This window comes from Carassius carassius, chromosome 38 (assembly GCF_963082965.1).
Source record: "Carassius carassius chromosome 38, fCarCar2.1, whole genome shotgun sequence".
NCBI classification, from domain to species: Eukaryota; Metazoa; Chordata; class Actinopteri; order Cypriniformes; family Cyprinidae; genus Carassius; species Carassius carassius.
In genome coordinates this window covers 4,059,179-4,068,723 of record NC_081792.1, presented here as the reverse complement: position 1 = coordinate 4,068,723, position 9,545 = coordinate 4,059,179, and the positions used below count along the sequence as shown (strand labels likewise).

General features: G+C 41.8%; 5 non-coding genes across 5 annotated transcripts; all 5 read right to left on the bottom strand.

The window, feature by feature from the left end:
• Nucleotides 1-230: 230 nt before the first annotated feature.
• On the bottom strand, nucleotides 231-302 carry trnac-gca (transfer RNA cysteine (anticodon GCA)). The gene has a single exon. It is a non-coding gene; the product is annotated as a tRNA-Cys (tRNA).
• Nucleotides 303-1,106: 804 nt separating this feature from the next.
• trnac-gca (transfer RNA cysteine (anticodon GCA)) lies at nucleotides 1,107-1,178 on the bottom strand. Its single transcript has one exon. It is a non-coding gene; the product is annotated as a tRNA-Cys (tRNA).
• Nucleotides 1,179-2,109: 931 nt separating this feature from the next.
• On the bottom strand, nucleotides 2,110-2,181 carry trnac-gca (transfer RNA cysteine (anticodon GCA)). The gene has a single exon. It is a non-coding gene; the product is annotated as a tRNA-Cys (tRNA).
• A 2,907-nt stretch (nucleotides 2,182-5,088) lies between these two features.
• Nucleotides 5,089-5,160, bottom strand: trnac-gca (transfer RNA cysteine (anticodon GCA)). The gene has a single exon. It is a non-coding gene; the product is annotated as a tRNA-Cys (tRNA).
• A 2,019-nt stretch (nucleotides 5,161-7,179) lies between these two features.
• trnae-cuc (transfer RNA glutamic acid (anticodon CUC)) lies at nucleotides 7,180-7,251 on the bottom strand. The gene has a single exon. It is a non-coding gene; the product is annotated as a tRNA-Glu (tRNA).
• Nucleotides 7,252-9,545: the final 2,294 nt, after the last annotated feature.

Below are 9,545 nucleotides of genomic sequence, written 5' to 3'. Positions count from 1 at the left end.
CTGTTGTTGAGCTATAACCCCGTACTGCATGAGCACAAACCTCAAAAATGAATTTATGTCAAGGATTTGTTTATTCCTAATATGCCAAGCTCAAATTAGGCACAGGGAATGAACCTGGGACCTCTTGATCTGCAATCAAACGCCGTGCCATTGAGATATAACCCCGTACAGTGTGAGCAAAAAATGGCAGGAAGATATGGCTACACATATTCCTAACATGCCAAATCTAAAGGGGGCATCCGGATTTGAACCGGGGACCTCTTGATCTGCAGTCAAATGCTCTACCACTGAGCTATAGCCCCACAGCCTCCCTGGATCATCGCCTCACACAAGATGACAGACTCACTTTTGAATAAAGTTTTTGGATATGACAAGCATGCCAGATACAAAAAAGAACCTCTCGAGAGGATGTGCCACTGAGTTACAATAACATACAGAATATTTCTATATAGATATGTTTGCTCTTATTCCTAATCTGCCAAATCCATAAGCGGCACTCGGATTTGAACCGTGGACCTATTTATCTGCACTCAAATGCTCTACCACTGAACTATGCCCCCATATCTTTGCAGAAAAATGCTCTTTCATTAAGCTATACCCCTACAGACTTCTGTGCTTCGAGCCAAAGATTAAGTTAGATCCTACGATTCAACAATATCAAACATTGACTCCTTCACTGTAAACTCAGGTCTTTGGTTACTCCAAATCAGAATCAGCAATTCTACAACTCAAAACCTCCAAATAAGGCAAGTCCAAAGGAGACACCCAGATTTGAACTGTGGACGACTTGATTACAGACTCACTTTGAAATCATGTCGTTGATTATGTAAAGCAAGCCAGATCCAAAATGTAGACCTATTGATCTGCAGACAAATGCTCTGTTGTTGAGCTATAACCCCATACTGCATGAGCACAAACCTCAAAAATGAACTTATGTCAAGTATTTGTTATTCCTAATATGCCAAACTCCAATTAGGCACATGGAATGAACCTGGGACCTCTTAATCTGCAATTAAATGCCGTGCCATTGAGATATAACCCTGTACAGTATGAGCACAAAAGGCAGGAAGATATGGCTACACATATTCCTAACATGCCAAATCCAAAGGGGGCATCCGGATTTAAATCAGGGACCTCTTGATCTGCAGTCAAATGCTCTACCACTGAGCTATACCCCCACAGACTCCCTGGATCATAGCCTCACACAAGATGACAGACTCACTTTTGAATAAAGTTTTTGGATATGACAAGCTTGCCAGATACAAAAAAAGAACCTCTCGGGAGGATGTGCCACTGAGTTACAATCACATACAGAATCTTTCTATATAGCTATGTTTGCACTTATTCCTAATCTGCCAAATCCATAAACTGACTCGGATTTGAACCGAGGACCTCTTGATCTGCACTCAAATGCTCTACACACTGAACTATGCCCCCACATCTTTGCAGAAAAATGCTCTTTCATTAAGCCGTACCCCTACAGACTTCTGGGTTTAGAGCCAAAGATTAAGTTAGATCCTACGATTCAACAATATCAAACATTGACTGCTTCACTGTAAACTTAGGTCTTTGGTTACTCAAAATCAGAATCAACAACTCTACAACTCAAACCCTCTACATAAGACAAGTCCAAAGGAGACACCCAGATTTGAACTGTGGACGACTTGATTACAGACTCACTTTGAAATCATGTCGTTGATTATGTCAAGCAAGCCAGATCCAAAACGTAGACCTATTGATCTGCAGACAAAGTCCAAAGGGGACACCCAGATTTGAACGGTGGACTACTTAATTACAGACTCACTTTAAAATCATGTCGTTGATTATGTCAAGCAAGCCAGATCCAAAATGTAGACCTATTGATCTGCAGACAAATGATCTGTTGTTGAGCTATAACCCCGTACTGCATGAGCACAAACCTCAAAAATGAATTTATGTCAAGGATTTGTTTATTCCTAATATTCCAAGCTCAAATTAAGCACAGGGAATGAACCTGGGACCTCTTGATCTGCAATCAAACGCCGTGCCATTGAGATATAACCCTGTACAGTATGAGCAAAAAAAGGCAGGAAGATATGGCTACACATATTCCTAACATGCCAAATCCAAAGGGGGCATCCGGATTTGAACTGGGGACCTCTTGATCTGCAGTCAAATGTTCTACCACTGAGCTATACCCCCACAGTCTGCGTGGATCATAGCCTCACACAAGATGACAGACTCACTTTTGAATAAAGTTTATGGATATGACAAGCATGCCAAATACAAAAAAGATCCTCTCGAGAGGATGCACCACTGACTTACAATCACATAGAATCTTTCTATATAGATATGTTTGCACTTATTCCTAAATTGCCAAATCCATAAGGGGCACCCAGATTTGAACCAGGGACCTTTTAATGTGCAGTCAAATGCTCTACCACTGAACTACACCCCCACATCTTTGCAGAAAAATGCTCTTTCATTGAGCCATACCCCCACAGACTTCTGTGCTTAGAGCCAAAGATTAAGTTAGATCCTACGATTCAATAATGTCAAACATTGACTGCTTCACTGTAAACTCAGGTCTTTGGTTACCCCAAATCCGAATCAACAACTCTACAACTCAAAACCTCAAAATGAGACAAGTCCAAAGGGGACACCCAGATTTGAACTGTGGACAACTTGATTACAGAATCACTTTGAAATCATGTCGTTGATTATGTCAAGCAAGCCAGATCCAAAATGTAGACCTATTGATCTGCAGACAAATGCTCTGTCATTGAGCTATAACCCGTACTGCATGAGCACAAACCTCAAAAATGAATTTATGTCAAGGATTTGTTTATTCCTAATATGCCCAAAGGAGGCACATGGAATGAACCTGGGATTTCTTGATCTACAATGAAACACTGTGCCATTGAGATATAACCGCATACAGTATGAAGATACAGCTACACATATTCCTAACATTCCAATTCCAAAGGGGGCACCGAGATTTGAAACGGGGACCTCTTAATCTACAGTCAAATTCTCTACCACTGAACTATACCCCCACAGACTCTTTGGACCATAGCCTCACACAAGATGACAGACTCAATTTTGAATAAAGTTTTTGGATATGACAAACATGCCATATACAAAAAAGAACCTCTCGAGAGGATGTGCCACTGAGTTACAATCACATACAGAATCTTTCTATATAGATATGTTTGCACTTATTCCTAATCTGCCAAATCCATAAGCGGCACCCAATTTTGAACCAAGAACCTCTTGATCTGCACTCAAATGCTCTACCACTCAACTATGCCCCCACATCTTTGCAGATAAATGCTCTTTCATTAAGCCATACCCCTACAGACTTCTGTGTTTAGAGCCAAAGATTAAGTTAGATCCTACGATTCAACAATATCAAACATTGACTCCTTCACTGTAAACTTAGGTCTTTGGTTGACAAATGCTCTGTTGTTGAGCTATAACCCCGCACTGCCTGAGCACAAACATCAAAAATGAATTTATGTCAAGCCCAAATTTGGCACATGGAATGAACCTGGGACCTCTTAATCTGCAATCAAACGCCGTACCTTTGAGATATAACCCTGTACAGTATGAGCACAAAAGGCAGGAAGATATGGCTACACATATTCCTAACATGCCAAATCCAAAGGGGCATCCGGATTAGAACCGGGGACCTCTTGATCTGCAGTCAAATGCTCTACCACTGAACTATACCCCCACATCTTTACAGAAAAATGCTCTTTCATTGAGCCATACCCCCACAGACTTCTGTGCTTAGAGCCAAAGATTAAGTTAGATCCTACGATTCAACAATATCAAACATTGACTGCTTCACTGTAAACTCAGGTCTTTGGTTACTCCAAATCAGAATCGGCAACTCTACAACTCAAAACCTCCAAATAATACAAGTCCAAAGGGGACACCCAGATTTGAACTGTGGACAACTTGATTACAGACTCACTTTGAAATCATGTCGTTGATTATGTCAAGCAAGCCAGATCCAAAATGTAGACCTATTGATCTGCAGACAAATGCTCTGTTGTTGAGCTATAACCCCGTACTGCATGAGCACAAACCTCAAAAATGAATTCATGTCAAGGATTTGTTTATTCCAAATATGCCAAGCCCAAATTAGGCACATGGAATGAACCTGGGACCTTCCTAAAAGGCAGGAAGATATGGCTACACATATTCCTAACATGCCAAATGCAAATAAGGCACCCAGATTTGAACCGGGGACCTCTTGATCTGCAATCAAATGCTCTACCACTGAACTATATCCCCACAGACTCCCTGGATCATAGCCTCACACAAGATGACAGACTCACTTTTGAATAAAGTTTTTGGATATGACAAGCATGCCAGATAAAAAAAAGAACCTCTCGAGAGGATGTGCCATTGAGTTACAATCACATACTGAATCTTTCTATATAGATATGTTTGCACTTATTCCTAATCTGCCAAATCCATAAGCGGCACTCGGATTTGAACCGAGGACCTATTGATCTGCACTCAAATGCTCTACCACTGAACTATGCCCCCACATATTTGCAGAAAAATGCTCTTTCATTAAGCCATACCCCTACAGACTTCTGTGCTTCGAGCCAAAAATTAAGTTAGATCCTACGATTCAACAATATCAAACATTGACTCCTTCACTGTAAACTCAGGTCTTTGGTTACTCCAAATCAGAATCAGCAACTCTACAACTCAAAACCTCCAAATAAGACAAGTCCAAAGGGGACACCCAGATTTGAACTGTGGACGACTTGATTACAGACTCACTTTGAAATCTCGTCGTTGATTTTGTCAAGCAAGCCAGATCCAAAATGTAGACCTATTGATCTGCAGAAAAATGCTCTGTTGTTGAGCTATAACCCCGTACTACATGAGCACAAACCTCAAAAATAAATTTATGTCAAGGATTTGTTTATTCCTAATATGCCAAAGCTCAAATTAGGCACATGGAATGAACCTGGGACCTCTTGATCTGCAATCAAACACCGTGCCATTGAGATATAACCCTGTACAGTATGAGCAAAAAAAGGCAGGAAGGTATGGCTACACATATTCCTAACATGCAAAATTCTAACGGGGCATCCGGATTTGAACCGGGGACCTCTTGAGCTGCAGTCAAATGCTCTACCACTGAGCTATACCCCCACAGACTCCCTGGATCATAGCCTCACACAAGATGACAGACTCACTTTTGAATAAAGTTTTTGGATATGACAAGCATGCCAGATACAAAAAAAGAACCACCCGAGAGGATGTGCCACTGAGTTACAATCACATACAGAATCTTTCTATATAGATATGTTTGCACTTATTCCTAATCTATTTAACTTGATTTATTTCAAATGAGTGCAATATTGTTAATGGAAACACCTCTACTGTACAAAGCACGCTCAGTAGAGTCCATTCATGTAAGTTTGGTCACATAATACTGTAGAATTTGCATAAAAATGTATGTCCACGGGAGCACTACGGAAGTCCCGCTGAATAAATTGTAAATGGACATTTTAAAAAAAAAAAACCTCCCATTTGCCATTTATTCAGCACACCCTTCCTAATGGTTCCCTGGACAGATAAATTTTAGCGATTTCGTGGTTGAAGTCTCATCAGCTGTACTCTGCAAGCTCCGAGGAATCCATTTTTGTAAGTTTTGTCCCATAATACTGTAGAAATATGCATAGAGAAAATGTTGGATTTTGGTGGTGATTTAATTTCACCACAAGTGGTGCATGTTCACCAAAATGTCACAAATTTTAGGCAATAAAATAGAAAGTTGCCTACGTGCTGGAATGTACAAAACCGATGACAAACATATGGTCAGACATACATACAGGGCCTTTCTTTAGAATAAATCAAGCAAGGGGCCTCTCCTCTCTAGGGAAGTATTAAAATTGTAATCATAAGGAAAAGTTTGACTATTGTGGAACCGCACCATATAGTGTATATAAGGAGATACCAAATAACATTCGAGAGATTTCCTTGCAAGGACTCTCCGCATTGTTTTCCATAAAATAAAGTATTTTCTTCTGAGAGAAAACCACTGACTGAGTGTGATTATTCTGTGAACCGGTAGACGAAACTACATCAGCAACTTTGCGGATTAAAAATTGGTCTCACTTTCATTATTAACCTCACAATATGTCAATTTTGTACCTTGACAGACCGACGATAGGCAGTTTTTCATGTCCCTTGAATGCATGCAACACTTTTTATTTCTGTAAACCACACTGGCCAGTTTATGGAAAGTGGCCCACAAGCTTGTGCCCAGTTAAAGCTGGCCAGTTCCCATATGGTCTAGCAGTTAGGATTCCTGGTTTTCTCCCATGCGGCCAGGGGTCAACTCCCGGTATGGAAAAGCTTGAACTTTTTTGCTTCCCTCCTCAAAATGCTGGCACATCTTCCTTCACCAGAAGTGACTTTTTATGACAGCAGTAGAGCTACAGAACCCTGATAGGTTGAGGTTCCGATGTCTATGGGGAGTCATGTAACATGCTTCGGTATTGCCATTCATCACACAAGCTCTCGGATAAGCTGGGCAATTATCAGGGCTTACCTCCTGATAACAAGGTGAGAATAAGCAGACAGCAATCCTTGCCATAGTCACATCTAAAACCAACAACTCTGTAGCAATCAGGGGTCTTTACTATTGGTGGGCCAGTGGCGCAATGGATAATGCGTCTGACTACGGATCTGAAGATTCTGGGTCCGACTCCTGGCTGCAGGCTGGTTATATTGCAGATAATGGTTGCAATGAGTGTTTTCAGATGCAAGACAAAATTATTTTCACCTGGACAAGAGCTTAATTACCAGTTCAAGGTATCAATCCAGCAATCACAGGAATCTACCCAAATAAACTGAACCCCCAGTGTGAGTAAAAAAAAAACAGCAATACCGAAGCATGTTACGCTTACAGAAGTGACTTTTTGGCCAGCAGTAGAGCTACAAGACCGTGATATGTCGAGGTTCTGTCTAGCACTTTGTCCCTTCGATAGCTCAGCTGGTAGAGCGGCGCACTGTAGGTTGGAGTGTTGGCAATCCTTAGGTCGCTGGTTCGACTTCGGCTCTAAGGAGGTCTTTTTTTCAAATGCTCACCATTTTTTGGTTTGGAGCTGGCTTTCTAACAGCTGTAAGCAGAGCTTTAATTCACAATGGGAAGCCAAAAGAGCTTTCCCTGACTGGGAATCGAACCCAGGCCGCGGCGGTGAGAGCGCCGAATCCTAACCACTAGACCACCAGGGAGGAGCTGGTGGGCTTACCTCCTGATAACAAGTTGAGAGTAAGCAGACAGCAATGCTTGCCACTGTCACATCTAAAACCAACAACTCTGTAGCAATCGGGAGTCTCTACAATCGATGGGCCAGTGGCACAATTCTTTCAAAAAAAAGATTCTAGGTTCGACTCCAGGCTGGCTTGCTCTGTGCTTGTTTTTCTCCGGCTTATTTTGTTGTTGTGTTTTTTCTTCTTCTCCAAAATCTAGAAGAAAAGGCAAATCTCCAGGCATTCTTCTTTTTTTCCAAAAAGACATATTCTGCACACCCATTCCGATGTCTAGGGGAGACACGGACATGCTTCGGTATTGCCATTCGTATGTCAATTTTGGACCTTGACAGACCAACGATAGACAGTTTTTCATCTAGATAACGGTTGCAATGTAAGTTTTCAGATGCATGACACAAGTATTTTCACCTGGACAAGAGCTTAATTACCAGTTCAAGGTATCAATTCAGCAATCACAGGACTCTGGCCAAAAAACTGAACCCCCGGGGTGAGTCAACAAACATGTCCCTTGAATGCATGTAACACTATTTATTTCTGTAAACCACACTGGCCAGATTTAATGAAAGTGGCCCACAGGCTTGTGCCCAGTTAAAGCTGGCCAGTTCCCATATGGTCTAGCAGTTGGGATTCCTGGATTTCTCCCATGCAGCCAGGGGTCGACTCCCGGTATGGGAAAGCTTGATCTTTTTTGCTTCTCTCCTCAAAAAGCCAGCACATCTTCCTGTACCAGAAGTGACTTTTTGGACAGCAGTAGAGCTACAGAACCCTGATAGGTTGAGGTTCCGATGTCTATGGGGAGTCGCGTAACATGCTTTGGTATTGCCATTCATCACACAAGCTCTCCGATAAGCTCGGCGATTAACGTGGTAATAAAATGCAGGCTGGTGGGCCAGTTGATTCTAGATTGAACAATTTCATCTCTACTCTGTAACTGCTTTACTACTTTGAAGGGTGTAATGCCATGTGGTTTTGATGTCATGGGCTTGCCATTTTGAAGCCTCATCACTAATTGCCACCTGGACATTTAGAATAAGTTGTAAACTGAGTTAAACTGAAGGAGCGAATAATCAGCAACTTTGCCGATTAAAAATTGGTCTCACTTCCATTGTTACCCTCACAATGTCATTTTTGTACCTTGACAGAGTGACGATAGGCAGTTTTTCCTCTAGATAACGGTTGCCGTGTGTGTTTTCAAATGGATGACACAAGTATTTTCACCTGGAAAAGAGCTTAAATACCAGTTCGAGGTATCAATTCAGCAATCACAGGAATCTGCCCAAATAAACTGAACTCCCGGAGTGAGTAAAAAAAACGATCCCTTGAATGCATACAACACTATATAATTCAGAAAACCGTCCTTTTGGATAATTCTTATTTTGCCAAATGATTATCACATTGTTACAGTCGCAGACCTAAAGCAACAGGCCACTACAAGATCCTGCGCCCACACTGACCACATGTATGGAAAGTGCGCCAGAAGCCAATGGCCAGTTTAAGGTTTCCAAATCCCATATGGTCTAGCGCTTAGGATTCCTGGTTTTCACCCAGGCGGCCAAGGTTTGACTCCCGGTATGGGAACGCATGCTCCTTTTTGATTCCCTCCTCAAAAATCCAGCACATCTTCCTGCACCAGAAGTGACTTTTTGGCCAGCAGTAAAGCTACAGGACCGTGATATGTCGAGGTTCTGTCTAACACTTTGCCCCTTCGATAGCTCAGCTGGTAGAGTGGAGGACTGTAGGTTGGAGTGTTGGCAATCCTTAGGTCGCTGGTCGAATGTGTTTTTTTTCTCTTCTCCAAAATCCAGGAGGAAAGGCAAATCTTCAGGCATTCTTCTTTTTTTCCAAAAAAGACATATTCTGCACACCCTTTCCGATGTCTAGGGAAGACACGGACATGCTTCGGTATTGTCATTCGTCACACAAGCACTCCGACAACCTCAGCGATTAAAGGGGAAATAAACTGCAGGCTGGCAGCCAGTTGATTTTTGAATGAACAATTTCATCGCTACTCTGTAACTGCTTCATTACTTTGAAGGGTGTAATGCCATGTGGTTTTGATGTCACGGGCTTGCCATTTTGAAGCCTTATCACTAATTGCCACCTGGAGATTGAAAATAAATTGTAATCTGCATTAAACTGAATGAGCGAATAATCAGCAACTTTGCGGATTAAAAATTGGTCTCACTTTCATTATTAACCTCACAATAGGTCAATTTTGTACCTTGACAGACCGACGATAGGCAGTTTTTCATCTA